The sequence below is a fragment of the Balearica regulorum genome, chromosome 3 (assembly GCF_011004875.1).
Source record: "Balearica regulorum gibbericeps isolate bBalReg1 chromosome 3, bBalReg1.pri, whole genome shotgun sequence".
Lineage (NCBI taxonomy): Eukaryota > Metazoa > Chordata > Aves > Gruiformes > Gruidae > Balearica > Balearica regulorum.
The window spans coordinates 70914062-70929882 of record NC_046186.1 but is presented as its reverse complement, the minus strand read 5'-3'; the positions used below and the strand labels follow the sequence as shown (position 1 = coordinate 70929882).

General features: G+C 37.8%; 1 protein-coding gene across 2 annotated transcripts in view; it reads left to right on the top strand.

Annotated features, from left to right (window-relative positions):
* ESR1 (estrogen receptor 1) overlaps positions 1-15821 on the top strand; it is a 177211-nt gene that overhangs the window by 149574 nt on the left and 11816 nt on the right. The window lies entirely within an intron of this gene.

Sequence of the window (15821 nt, the reverse complement as noted above, 5' to 3'; positions counted from 1 at the left end):
AATTGAAAACTGAAGAGCAGAGCCAGAGTATCATTTTTCTTCCTCTTAGCTAAGAAAAACAGCTAGGGAAACACTTGAAACATTGGTCTATCTCCAATAAAAATCCGCATGCTCTGAATAAAATGGAGTCGAGCAGTTGATTTACATGGTTTAAACCAACTCTGCTAGGTTAAAGAATACAATTGCATGCAACTGGAACCATATATTAATTTATGGCTCAAAAATCAATTAAATTCATAATTGAAACAGGCTCTTTGTTTCCTGACATTCAAACAAGACTGTTGTAGATCTATTATATTTTCTCATTTTCAAATAATAAGGAACAGGTTTCTAAGGCATCACATATGTGCATCACGCTACTTGGTAGGGATATTTGCTAAAACTAAAATAATAAATGACCTGACTGGGGAAGACGGATATGCTAATTAGTTAACTAACTGTTGATTTACTAGTTAATTAGTGCTAACAATAGTTTGATGTGCTAATTTGATTTTGGCAAGTTGCCTTTTGAGAACGTTAAAGGACAAAAGTATATTGTTTGTCAGATTTGAGAGGGCAGGATAGAGACTGGTTCAAAACCTGTTTAACTCCAAGTTAAGTCCTTCCACTGCATCAAGGATTTTGGCAAATGCCTCAAAAGAGCAAAAATTGTTGGATGCATTATTGTTGTTGATCTAAATAATGAAATCATCTGACTGAATGGCTAAAATAATGGAAAAGATGGATGCTGTAGTACAATTCCCTTTCACCTGTTCTCTCCGTACCCTTCAGCATGTTCTTTACAGGATACACCTTTTCAGTATTTTCATCCATATCATTCTGTCCTGAATCCCCATCATGCTTTCCCTGTTACCTGATCTGTGGGGTTAACAGCATTTGCAAATGTTAATTTAGGTACTGTCTATAATCCAGAGTCACTAACTACAGATGGTAAAACCTAGATCTGTCTCTAACCTGTGTTCTTCTGGTCTTAGTGCGAATTCAGTATTGTTAGTGTGGAGCTTTACCACATTTTGTGTATGCCTCTACCTTTCTCTGATCATTCCGTGGCAGACATCCTCTCTGATTTGCACATCCCTTTCATCTTTCACATTCAGACTTCTGTCTCTCCAGATTCTTTCTGTCCAGAATTGTGGAGATAGATAGTCGTTTGTATACATCAGTACGTAAAGGTCAGGTCACGTCAAGTTTTATTATGCAACTTTTTTACCTTTTGGCTAGATAAATATATTCTTGTCTTGTTCATATCTGTCTGAAATGCCATAAAAATAACATTCCAACTTTGCTCTTTTTTTTGAACAAATTTGATTTTTCTTCTCCCAGCTCACTCCTTCTACTTGGGTCATAATCAGCTTGTCTTGTCTCTGAAGATCTCTCAGAGACTGTTTTTTTCTCATTCTGTGAGAGTCTACGTGCTACATTTTCAAATAAATACCTCTATAATTTTCCTATCTAACAATTCACAGTTGAAAGACTCCTTGAAAATATCTGTAAAGCAGCCCTTTGTTATTCATTTTAAGTTCCTTCTTAAAATTTTGCTTTGCCTATATAAAAATTTGTACGATAGTTAAGCTGCCAGTGTGTGTAGACTACTGCCTTCTGTATGAATGAATATCATCACCACATTATCCCTTTCTATTCTCACTCTGCTTTGTAATTAGGTATTCTGTGGGGCAATGCACCTTTTCTTATTCTGTTAATGCACTACCTAAACACTTGAGTCTTGGTTCAAAATCAGGACTTTTAACAGTCTGCCAGTTATGTATATCTGGTACATTTTTACACTGTAAAACTGATGCTATTAAAAAAGCTCAAATGACAATAATTATAAATAAGAAAAATAGGCCCAATCAGGAAATGCAATGGCACATTCACATTAATCTACAGTATCTGATACAATCAAAGAAAGCCCAGGATAAATACAAATCTTTTATAGTCTGTGTTTGAAAATTAGTATCTTGTATAAGGCAAATCTGGAAGTAAAGGCTTATGTTTCTAATGGGACAAACCAGATGTTTCCTGTCTGGAGCGTTCCCAAGAAACTAGATCTTAAAAATGTCATTAGACCAGGGCTGAAATTTGTCAGGCCTGACAATAGGCTGTTTATAATTTTAAAGAAAATGTAATGTTTCTTCAGGAATAAGAACGTCATATTTTATTACATTTTTAAAGGATTTGTTGCATTCAAATATCATGCTCATCAGAGGTTGCTTAAAGGTTTGAAACATAATTGTAAAGAAACCCATGGTGGAAATAATAGCTGAATTGCTGACTGAGGTGGATGTCTTCTCACCTGAAACATCCTCAGCATCAGCAAAATGGGAAACGCAGTGCTGCATTTTAAAAAGGTGCGTGGAGCTTCTGCCCAGTAAGCCTGGTGACCATTGTAAGGAAACCGATGGAATACCATCTAAAGAAGAGAACTAGCTGAAGTGTGAATGAACATGACACAGTGGTAAGGAGTCACCATGCATTTTGTAAGGGGAAGCCATGCCTCAGGAATACATTGGAGTTCTTTGAAGAAATTAACAAGCAAGTGGATGAGGGAGATCTTGTTTGATTTCCGAAAAGGAGTAAACAAGATCCAAATTTTACACAGACAAATGTGAACTGATGCATACAGGACAAGAATAATCCTAATCTTCATGAACTGCATTCCGAGTTGATCTTTCCATCTCGCTGTTAACAGTAGTCAGTTCTATGGAACCAGCAGTTCTTTGCTTGCCAGCAGTTGAAAAGTAAATAGACTGCAGATTTCCCCCCAAGAATCATTACAAAAGGAAAAAGAAATAGTACAGATCATTGTTATTCCACTGTTTAAATCTGTGTTGCATCTGTACTTGGAAAACCGTGCCTTTCTGATTTTCCTTATCTTAACAGGAATATTGAAGAAACAGGAAAAGTACCCAGTGGGGTTGCATAGGCAATCAAAGAGAGAGATGAGCTTTGGTACAAAATAAAACTAAATGACTTCTCTGCCTGTGATGCTCAATAGAAGAAGAGAAACAAACTGGAGATGATAGGAATTGCATAAAGTCATGAGCGTACTGAGATGATGTATGGTAATCCAGAAATTACCATCTCTTCCAATCTAGCACTAGAGGTATCACTTGAAATCAGCAGATCCAAATGCCTGTATGCTTAGTCCAGGTTTAAATACACCTTTGATATGAGCCAGCATGTCTGTTCTCATGTTATGTTTTAATGTTATTTTCTTATCATGATTGCAAAAAATGTATAGCAGCAAAAAATCAGTCTAGGGACTTATAAAATTTCATATGTATTCTAAATGTAGTCAGTATTTCCATGTTTCTACCAGGTTATTTCCTCCTTTCTATGGAGAAATCTAGTCTGCTGTTCAGGTTTGGGGTTTTTTTTATTTGAAAACTCTTGTTCACTTCCTCTTCCAGTGCTTGATGGAACTTTTTCATTCTTTTGGAAGTAATTGAAGAATTTTCCCTTTGCTGACTCTCATATTGAGCAATGGCACGAGGCCATGGATCTCTTTAAACTGCAGCTAGCACAAATAGCATAAAGACTTACAGCATTCACTGTATGACTGAGCAGCTGAATAGTTTACTACTTTCATGACTTTGATTTGAAAGTTTCTCCCCACATCTGAAAAAAATCTTTTAAGTTCTCTGTGCAGATAGTGCTTTCCAATGTTTTGATAGACAGAAGATTAGATACAATAGAAGAGCATCAGAGTGAAATCGAAGTATGTCTTCCTAGTCCCTCACCTTGTAAAATGTTCCAAATGCCTGAGTACCTCACACTTGTCTGTCACTTGAATAACACAACTTTTTTTTGGCACTGTGTAAGTGTGGATGCATTAGTTACCATTGATTTATCAGAAGAATGGAAGAAAAGTGGTCACAGATACTTGATTCAGAATGCTTCATTAGTGATCTGCTGCTCTTATTTATTTCAAAAGGAAGAAGCCCACAGGCAAAAAATATATCCAAACTTGCACTTCAAAATAAATTTGAAAAACAATAGTACATTTCATTTTCATCCCATCTTTAATAGCAATAGATTCTGTGCTGGAAATCCAACTCAATTATCCTGTCATCAGGCTACTTGCCTGATAGAGCTAAATGGGTCATCTTGTAGAGATGAAAATAATTAACATAATGACATAATGAAATTTCCCTTTCATCTTTCACTTTATTGTTGGATTTTGAGATGTATTATTGTATTGTAGACCCCAGAGAATTAAAAAATATTACAAGAGACAGAATTATATGTCTTAAAACAGTGCAGAAGGAATAATTTCTACTTATTGTAAATCAGTCTTGACTGTGCCTTCATAGACTACCTGATTTTGTAGTTCAAACAGCGTAAACATAATCAGGAGGACTCTTCCAGAGTTTGGGGAGGTGCTGGGTAATGCTTAAAGTGATGAACTCTTTAAAAAAAAAGAAAAAAAAAAAAAGAAAAAAAAGAAAAAAAAGAAAAAGAAAAACCTCTCTCATTATAATCTTCCCAATTTTCAGCTGTTAGAAGAAGAAGGTCCCTGGGTGGGTTTGTAGACACAGAACAGAAGTTTCAGAGAGCATGAAATCATTTCTGGATTCAGGATAGCCCCTACACAAATTCTGAGATTGCTCGTTCATCTAGTCACTCTGACCTGGGAAGCTCAGGCCTCAGTTCTGGGTCATGATGAATTGTGATGCTGACCTTTCCAAAATTAAACTTTCTTTGAATTTCTGATGTGAAGAGAACTTTGAAATATGTTTGGCTTTAAGGTGATTCACACTGAATGTAAATTAAACTGAAAAAGGCCATCCTGTGAACAAGAATAATATTTTTTCAGCCAATTATTATAACTTTATTATTGTCAAATGGAGAGCCTTCATAACAATTTTTTAATCTTAATGTCTCAAATGTGACAAAAGAAAAAATCAATTTTCTTAGAATTATTGTAGCAGCATTTTAGAGATTTTTCCTATCTGAGATATTTGTGGATCCATTACACGTCGTATTTTACCAAGAAAAAAAACAATTAAAAATGTACCTAGTAGCTAATTGTGTAAGTATTTCAGACCTGATTCACCAGTGCTGCAATGTATAGTGTACTCTTTAACTGCCTAGGTAGATTATCCTCTGTTGCTCTAGTCAGGCAAGGCACTTAGTCATGACTAAGTTCTGAGCAACCTGCTGTAGGTGACCCTGCTCTGAGCAGGGGCGTTGAACTAGATGCTCTCCAGACAGCCATCCCAACTTCAGCAATTCTGGTATTCTCTGACCAACTGTAGGTGACAACCAGATAAACTAGATTTTTGTTTCTTTTTTTAATTTATAAATGTGCTACTCCGTATTTATTGCAAATATTTGTCAAGGATGACTTTTAAATCTTGGACTTTAAAAATTTTGAATACATTTTAGCCAGCAATTGATCCAAACCTCTGTTCTGATAAGCTTATATTGAAAAAGAAACAAAAAGGGCTCTTTACGCTCCTGGAACAGCAGGATGTAGTACCACTCATTGACTGTAGTCTATAAAGTTCTTCAGGATGTGTCATTTGAAAGCCAGTGTTCAGCGAGAAATAGTAGAAGATGTTGCTACCTCTGAATTACTTTGCTACCACCTTGAGTAATAAAGGGGCATGAACAAGTCGATAAAAAAAAAACCAAAACAAAACCCGTATAGAGAACAGCACAACAGAACCACTACAGAAGAAGCCTTGTATCATTAATTTCTCTTTTTCTGAAACTCTCACCTTCATGCCCACCTACCACTTACTGGTCGATTTGTGTGACAATACAAGTCTAATTGTGATAAAAACAGTCATTTTTTAAAGCAAAATGCTATTTAACTGACACATAACAATAAATAAGCTAGGCATTTCTCTTCAGCAGCAGGCCTTGCATTTGATACTGTGGTTTACTTTACTCATGGTGGTCTCTGCTTTTCTCTTTGCTTCCTGTTCTTTGGAGATTGCTGTTTTGTTTTAGAGCTTTGGGGGCTATATTAATTATTTATTTATTTATTTATTTATTTATCCTGCTTACATTTTCCTAACTGTTTTCACAATCTCCACAGTTACTGGTTAAATGCAAGATGGTCTGAAGTAAAATTTCACTGCTGATAACAAGTTCCTCATCTTTTAATTATTGATAAAGCATTGCATTGTAGAAAAGGGGGAATCCTCAGTTAATTAAGTAGCCCTCCAATGCCTATCTGGCAGTATTTAAGGCATCCCAATGGATGTTGATTTTGTCTTAAAACTTTGGAGATGGAGCTTTCCTGACACCCTGCTTTCTTGAGCTGTTTTAGTGCATCACTTTACATAGGAGCAGAAAGTGTTCATCAATGTCTGTTAATAGATGTATTAATGTATATAAAAATCATCTCTTGTCTTGAAGACAGGCACCACCTTTGCATAAAGCCTGAAATAATATTCTAATGGATAGAACATAAAAAAAAAAAAAAAAAATTGACAATTCTTTAGTGCTTCAGAAATAGCACAGGATATAATGGTTCAGCTTTGTCTTTTATCTATTCCCAGTCTTCCTGAATTCCCTCTCTTATTTAGCTTTATTTTAACATCTCTGATTTGGTGTGTGAATTAACCACCACTTTTGGCTCAGAGCTAGCTCAAGGATCAACCAAAAGAGACATCAGAAAAGATTAGGAAACCTCGGAGGATGGTGGGCTGGTAATTTTGTCAGTACTGGGAGAGGTAGGAATTGCCTATTTGAGCCTTAGGCTCAATCCTAATTGTTGCTTTGTTGCTGTAGAACAGCGAGCTGTGCTGGGTGAAAACTGCTGCTGTGTGTGGGCAGCCGCTTTTTTCAGCCTGTTTTGGGAAAGTGATGATGACAACAGGAGTAAATCAAAGGGCACGTTATGTAACAGGGTATAAACATAACTGCCCAGCTCAATGGAGGAAAAGAGACCCCTGCTCTTAGGGGTCTCTTTTGCTCCTGCCTCTTTCATCCCTCAAAATTATGCTTGGAACTGATATTTCAGTTTTATTTCTTATTTGGCAAATGTCTGTTTCAAGAAACTCTTGAAGGGAAAAAAACTTGATTCCATGCTGAATTATGCTAATTCCAGTCCAGTACTTCTCCAATTGCCCAGCTGTGAGTGATTCTCAGACTGTGATTCATGCATTGACACTAATGGCACGTATTTTTGAGTAAGTAGCCAAAAATACTATATTTGTTTAAGCAACAAGAAATAATTACTGCAACAGTGTTTTGAATCAACTGAAAAAGATTTTAGTGAACTAGCCCCCACCCCAAAAAAAAAGAAGAAGAAAAAAAAAGAGCAAAATTAATACTTCAAGGTAACTTTCTGAAAAATGTACATGCTCTCACTTTAGGTTTCCTCCCTCTGAATTTGTGTCCTTGCCTCTGGACAGATAGACATTCTTTCTTGCCTATGCCATGACTGAATAAGTTAATGAATTAGAAATAAATCCTAACCAAATATAATAGAAGTATGAGAATGAGATGTAAGGAGGATAAAATGCTGAGAAGATAATGCATTGAGAATGAATAGACTGTAATGAGTAGAAAGGATTGTACTCCTTCCAAACCTTTCTCCAAAATACAATCCAAGCTTAAATTGATGAAGAGATTTTGAAGTATGAGAAAGTTGGGTTAACTTTTAAATTTTATTTTTTCGTTCTCTATTTTATATTCTGTGCCAGATTTATGCATAAACTGAAGCCAAAGGGCTGTAATATGGTGATGAGGTTTTTTTTACCACTGCATTAGTACATCAAACCTTATTTATATGATTTAAGGATTGCGTTTATTCTTTACTCAGGTGCTGACTGCATGTTTGGATTCTTGGTTAAAAAGCTCCACACCAGTAATAAATCCTTGCTTCTAATGGCACCCTCTGAAACTCAACTCTTTCAGGAACTTGTCCAACAATTTACTTTAGGAACAAAAATTTTGGTTGCAGATCATTTTGTCCAACCAGCTTCTTGAAGCAAGACCATTGCCAACACCAGCTCAGGCCAGCTGTGACTTTGTCTAGCTTTTCTGAAAGCCTCTAAGGATGAAGAACACATGGGCACCTGTTTTGGGGTTGCACCACCCTCGTACAACCCAACCCAAGCCTTCCAAGCTGCAGTTTACAGCAGTTAGTTGCCTTTTGATTTAACATTTACTGAGGCCTTGGTTACAGCCTGTTTGTAATGCCCCTTCAAGCAGCTGCAGACTGCAGTTTTGTCTGTCACCTCCCCTACATACTTCCCCTTCTCACCAGATTGAACAGATTTAGTCACTCAACCCCTCCTCGTAGGCCATGTGCTGCATGCCTCTGATCATCTCCACAAGGTGAGGAGATATCCCGCATCCTTCCTGAGCTGAGGGGCCTGAAACTGGACACAGGCACAGCCTCAGCAGAGCCAAGTTGTGGTGGTGGGAAAATAATTTCTCTTTTTCTTCTGGCTACATTCTTCCTAACATAATTTGCATTCAGTTTGCCTTATCCACAAAGAGAGAATACTGTTGGCTTATATTTTATTTGGTTTCCATTTTCCAGCAGAGTTGCTGCTCAGCCCAGTGTTTTTCCAACCTGTGCTGACGTGTAAGTTTACTTGGCCCTGGGTGTGGAATTTTGTACTTCTCCTTGTTGAACTTTGTGAGGTTTCTGTTGGTTCGCTCCTCCAGGTTCCCTCTAGCACTAAGGTTGTGCTACATGGTGTATCAACCTCCTTCCAGCCCCAATTTAGTATCATTCACAAATTTGAAGATTGATTTTTTATCATCATCCACATTATTCATAAATATATTAAACAGCATTGGCTCCAGAGTCAACTTCTGGAGGACTTACTACCTACAACAAACTAGGTGTTGAGCCATTACTGGCACACTTTGAGTCTGGTGACCCAGTCTATTTTCTACCATTTATCTGTCTGTCTGCTCAGCCTGTACTTCCCTGGCCTACAGATAAGAATGCTGTAAACCAAAAGACTTGCTATAATTGAATTATATTGCACCCACCACCTTCCCTTTGATCATTTAACTGTTTCTTCATAGAGTCAATCAGGTTGGTCAAGCACAATCCGATTTTCTGGATCCTCCTTGATTTTGTCAGAGTTGAGTTAGCCTTCTACTATTTGTCAGGGACCTCTTTCGATCTCCATGATTTTTTCTAAATGATAGATAGTAGCCTAATGAATACATTGACCAACTATTTCAGCACCCTGAAACGAACCCCATTTGTCTTCAAAGATCGGAATTACTCTTCAGAGTAATTACTAATTCTCTAAGTAATTCCCTAACCTGTCAATATGCTTCTGTTGGCTTTGCCAGCGAAATCTGACACACACACACTCAAAAAAAAAAGCTGTTGAGTGTTTCAGTCTATTCCATGTAGTCAGTCACCAGGTTTCCCCCCCCGCCCCCCATTTATCAACTCTTTGTTCTCACTGAAATTCTATTTGTTGCTGCCACATTTCTAAAATCCCTTCTTGTTATGCTCTACATCCCTCAAAAGTTTTAGACATAAATGCTCAGACAGTGCTTTGGTACTCCTCCTTTGGTGCCTGCTTTTATTTTTATTTCTTGTATTTTCTTTTGCCTTTTAGTTCGTTAAGGGGCTCCTTGCTTAGTCAAGTGGATTGTCTGTTGAAGTACCTGGTCTTCCTCTACTATCGGATGGGCTTGTTCTTGAACTCTCAATAAGTTTTCCTTGAAATATTGTCTAGTTCCCTTGACAATTTTCCCCATCATGTGTCAAAGAATATTCTACCTAGCAATTCCCTAAATAAACTGCAGCCAGTTCTTCTGAAACCTAGAAATCCGTTGTTTGCATTCCCAGCCTACCTCTGGATCCTGAGCTCAATCACATCTCACAGTTGCTGCAGCCAAATTTTCTATCTATTCTATTCATTCACCAGTGATTTCTCATTGTTTGTGAGGAGTGGGTCAATAGACCATTGCCCTTGGTTGACCACTGTGTTGTTTGTGTTGGGAAGTTACCATTAACACAGTCCAGAAACTCCCTGGATTACTTGCATAATGCTATGTTGACCTTCCAGCCAATGATTGTAGTCTATCCCTGTAGAAATCCTCCACAAGACTGTATACTAGTGATTGGGAGACTTCTATGAGTTATTTATAGAAAGACTAATCCACTTTATACTCTTGGTCAGACAGTTTATAACAATCTCGCCTTTCCCCCCAAATCATCAGTATAATTTCTCTTCTGAACTATACAGAGTCTCCTGACATATGTAGTTCTGCTTTCTTATTGTCTGTGCAATCAAGGTCTCCCTTTATGTAGGGCTCAAGTTCTTTCCCTCTTCTTTCATACTTGTCCTTCCTAATCAAGTTGTACCCATCCATGACCATTCTCCAATCATACGTGCGATCTGATCTGTGCACTATCCCACCAAATCGCTGTGTTTCTAGTCTCATCGCAGCTGTCTGACTGTGTACAGGCTTCCAATTCTCCTTCTGTGTTAGAACACAGGCATTTGAGTTAAGTCTGTGAATACCCTCCCTTCTAACTGGGGATGTGAATGTTATCCCTGCAGCTTTCTCTCAATCATACCTCTCCTGTTTCCTAACCTACCTTTAGGCTTAGGAACACATCCTGTGAAAAGCCTCATTTACAGGCTTCTTCACCGAGTTACTAAGTTCACTTGTAAAGATGACCTTCCCTCACCTAGTCTGGTGGATCTCATCTGTCCTTGGCAGTCCCTTGTCATCAAATGAAGTACTGAGATCAAAGAAGCCAGAGAGACAACAAATACACAACCAGGTTTTGGTTTGATTAGTGCATCTGTGCCTACTTGGGCTTTTCTCTTTGAATGGAAAGTTTGATGAGAACGTGTCCTGCATCCCTGTTTCCCTCACCTAAACACTCTTCACTCTTAATGTTTACTTGTCTGTCACGATTCTGTGTTTCTGTAAAAGACATTCCTCATATCTAGGTTTTTTCCAAGACTTAACTAAAATTGAGATTCTTATTCCTACATGCAGGGTTCAAAGAGGAGAGGATTGAGTTAGTAAAAGAGGACTGAGTCATAAATCTCTTAAGGAGTCTTTTCATGTACAAGTCCATGGGATGGGCTGCGTCCAAGAATGTTGGATGATGTCATTGTCAGGCTGTTCTCTATCATCTTGGGAAGGCTTTGGATATCAGGAGAGGTCCTCAATTACTGGAGAAAGGCATATGTTGCACCCATCTCCAAAAGAAGTACAGGTTGGCCAGTCAACATCACTTCTATCACAAGGAAAATCATAGAGTGAGTTCTCTTCGAAGTTGTTTATGTGAAGAGGAAGGAGAAGAGAGTGAGTGTGAATTAGCAGAGATTGAGAGTATATTGTGCTTGAACAACCTGATTGCCTTCTGTGTTAAAATGACTAGGTCTCTTGTTAATGGTTCACACTCTACCTTGAAACTAGTTGCAGCTGGAGTTCCTCAGGGGTCTATCCTAGAATGTGTCCTGTTAAATGTCTTTGTCAATGACCTGGAGGAGGAGGTGGAGTGCACTGTCTTCAGATCCGCAGATGACATCAAACTAGGGGGTGCAGTTGACATGTTTGAGGGAAGAGCTGCCATACAGATGCAAATAGACAAACTGGAGAAGAGGGCTGACAGGAACCTCATGAAAGTCAGCCAGGAGAAATGCAAAATCCTGCACCTGATGGATTTAATCCACTGCTACTGTTCAAGCTGGGGCTTAACTAGTTGGGGAACAGCTCTGCTGTAAAGGACCTAGGGTGCTGATGAACAGCAGTCTGTGCATGCATCAGTACTGCAACATGGCAGCAATGGAGGCCAACAGTATCTGGGGTTGTATCAGTGGTAGTACAGGCAGTAGAGCAAGGAAAATGATTATTCCACTTTGATTTGGCACTCATTAGACCATATCTGGAATACCACATTCAGCCTTGTGCCTCTCATTACAGGAAAATTTATTAATAAACTTCACTGAATCTAGTGGAGAGCTACCAAGGTGGGAGCACATGCTCTGTGGCTGAGAGAAGTGGATTTGTTCAGCCTGGAGAAGAGATGGCTTTTGAGCATGCCTAACCTAAAATCTACGAGGAGGTTATCAAGGCTCTTTATTAAGGTGCCTGATGGGAGACTGAGAAACAGAGTCACAAATTGAAGCAGAAGAGGTTCTGACTGGGTAAAACGGAGAAAAAAAAACCCCGTGATGATGAAAATAAGCTGAGAGAGGTTGTACAGTCTCCATCCTTGGAGGTTTTCAAGACCAAAGTAGCACAAAGCCTTGAGTGAGCTGAGCCTGCTTTGACTGGGGGGTTGGACTAAAGACATCCTGAATTGCTTTTCAGCCTGGATGATGCTGTGATTCTGTAGACTTACTAAAGTTAATGCATATAGTACTGTTATGCAGTAACTTAAGACCTTTAATTCACATGCTTTAACTTTTCTAAACATTTCCCAACAGCCAAATGTTAAGGATTCTTCTGACAATACACTCTGATGCTTTGCAGTAAACAAGATTTTATTGTTTTGTTTTCAGTAAGCTGAAAATACACAAAGACAACGGCATGATGGTGGGATAAGGATAATTTTCAAATCTATTGTTTAATTTGTCCACCAGGAAAGTTATCTAGGCCTTCCTAGATAGGCCTTCCTATCAACTGGACATATAGCTGTAAAGATGAGATAATACTATCAGCTTATATTAGGAAATTAGAAGGCAATTCAGGACAACTGGAGATTCCTATTTCAGATAGTTTTTGTTAACAAAGAAAATCAGTGTTGTAGCCTAGATAATTAAAACATTTGATTAGAAGCCTGAATTTCAAAGATACTAAGGTCCTGCAGTTCCCATTGATTTCCGTGGAGTTGGATCTGCTACCTAACTCTGAAAATAAAGCAGAAATTTCTAAATTGTTGCTTGCACACACGAATACCTAAAGCTAGGTATCTAACTTCATCTAAAGTACTTTACCTAAAGAGATACTATTCTTTTTCTTATGGAGTAGCCTGTTATTTCACACACAGCAAAGAGCAAAACAAATGAGATTAGAAAGTATGTAGAATCTCTTAAGTTTACATAATTTTTATTTATCATCTACCATATGAGTTCAGTTGGTGGGAAATAGACACACATGGAAATTTAGGTACATGCACTATGCGTTGCAGGACTAGAGATTTTTGTCCAGAGGCTGTACTTGTCAGCAAGAGGATTTTGATTGGAATATTGCTCTTGTAAACTACAGTCTGTTGAACTACTTTTGTAAAAAGTACATGGGAATAATTCTTACTTGCTAACAAAATGTCTTTTCTGTCTTATGAGTCACCATAAGGCATTTTAAATGGTCTCATTTTACAAATAACTTACTATTTCCTTCTAAATTGTGGTCTTGGCTATGCAAATTTTGCAATTTTTTCAGACTGTGTAATATACCCCTTTATTGGGGCATTATTTAAGTTAATGCAAAATATTAAAGGCTTTTAGTCCTCTGAAACTGTGCTTAACTCCATATATGCAAAGTTAATCTGTCTCTAGTTATAGGTAAAAATATTGTATCAGAAAGCAATATTGTATGCAGTAGCCATCTGATTATTCTAAAATGTCTTTTGCATTTTCCTATAGTAATGATCTTCAAACTTTTTTTCATAAAAGCCATATCTAAAAAATAGTATATTTTTAAACAGCAGATCTCATCATTCATTGTTTTACATGTTAAAATTTCACTCAGGAAGTCCTAATAAAAGTAGGTAGTTTTTGGTAAAAGGTAACAATGTAAATGATCTAAAATTCCATGTTAATGCAAAATATTAAAGACTTTTAGTCCTCTGAAACTGTGCTTAACTCGATATATGCAAAGTTAATCTTTCTCTAGTTATAGGCAAAAATATTGTATCAGAAGCAGTGGAACTTGTCCCGCTGTAAAAATTCATGTTTGTTTTACTTCCATAGGATTTAAATTTTAGCACACAAAATAGATTTTGAGGTAAGAGTAATTGTTGATATTCTCATGCCCTGTTTGGAGTGCCTGATTTTAGTTTGATTTTTATTTGACAGTGGTGCTATTAAATACTGCTTTGCCTTTTTTTATTTTATTGATGTCCAAACAGAGGAGGAATCCAACCAGTTCAGTTTTTCAGTTTTATTATGCCTAAGCAGGATTCATCAGGGCAGCAAGGTGGTCGTTGCTGAAGAGCTTTCTGCGTCCAGCACTGAAGAGTGTAACTGATTGGTCATTAAATTGTTGAAAACTCCCAGTCTGAGTTCAGATTCAGCCTTCAGGCAAGAGAACTGTGAATTTCAGTAAAGCCATGCTCAGATATACCAGGCTGAGATCACTCCTTTAGCTCAGCTCATTGATCAGGATATTATAAATGAGGGTGCAAAAGGCATCACACACTTTACATGGAACACAGCACTCAGTGTGCCTGCCATCGTCTGTGGGAACGTAATACGTGAAATTATCAATGTTGCTGATCGTACCCAAAAAGTTGCTATAGTTTAAACCACTATTTCTTCAGTGAGATTTTTAAGAGCCAGGAAAGGCCATAAAAGCTGCATTGCCAAATGCTGCAGCTTGTGACTGGGTGTCTGCCACTCAATGAAAATCAAGTTCTGAGCTAAGCGCCAGTAAAATGCGTGGGGAGAATTAGGCACTTCTCAGGAGCGCTCAGTGCGCAGCTGCCCGGTAGCCCACAGGGACCTGAGGTGAGAAGGAGCAACCCATCCTTATCCTCCTTATTAAACATACCTTTCTATTATTTCCATTCCCAAGACTGGATCATCTCTTTCTCACAGAAAAGTCAGAGAACGTGTGCTATTGTAACAGTGATTGGAAAACTTGCTTGGGACCCCATTTTACAAATATCACTGTATTTTAACCAACACTGTACTGGCTGTTTTAAGGGTGTATCTCTCACTTTGTTTTCTTGCTATGGTTCTGCTTTGTTTAAGTATCTCTGAAAGCAGATGAAATAGCTTCTGTCATGTGCCATAGTCATTGGCTTGTAGGCACTGCTCTGGCGTAAGGGAGACATAGATTTAAAGTCAAGCACCAAATTAAGCTGAGTAGGGATGTGAACTTGAAAGAACATTGGTCCAGAAGTGCTCACAGATGCTTCCTCTCCTTCTTTGACTCAGTTTTAGGTTTAGACATGATTGAGAAGTGCAAAGAATTTTCTCAGGCTGTAGTCAAAAAGGAAGACGACTGCTTTGTCTGAGGGTCTGGTGTGGGTTTAGACAGGGTCTACAGGGTCTCAACTGCACAGCTGTATCAGGACTAGGCAGGCGTGTCTATGCTAGTAGTTGGCATTGGTTTTGTCACAATAAGATTAGGAGATGCTCAATCTGTGTTCATGTTACAAACCATAGTGCAATAGCCATCTGATTATTCTAAAATGTCTTTTGCATTTTCCTATAGCAATGATTTTCAAAATTTTTTTTCATAAAAGCCATATCTAAAAAATAGTATATTTTTAAACAGCAGATCTCATCTTTCATTGTTTTATGTGTTAAAATTTCACTCAGGAAGTCCTAATAAAAGTAGGTAGTTTTTGGTAAAAGGTAATGATGTAAATGATCTAAAATTCCATGACCAGAAAATCTGCAGACTAAATTTTGATAAGAAATAATTAAAATCCGCATTAATTCTTGAACTGCGGGTTGGGAGTGCAAGATGAAAATTAGTGAGTGAGATTACCTAGTATTGTGAGCAGAGGGAGATGGTTAATTGTCATTACTAATGAAGACTTCGAGATTTCCCAAATTTTAGCTTTGTTTAATGCTGTAATGTAAAAAGTTATCTGATTTACAGAGTGAAGTGATAGTTTTAATCAGACTCAGTTATTCAGACAAGCCTTTGGCCTCATAAGTTCTTCTCGAGCTCATGAATTAAGC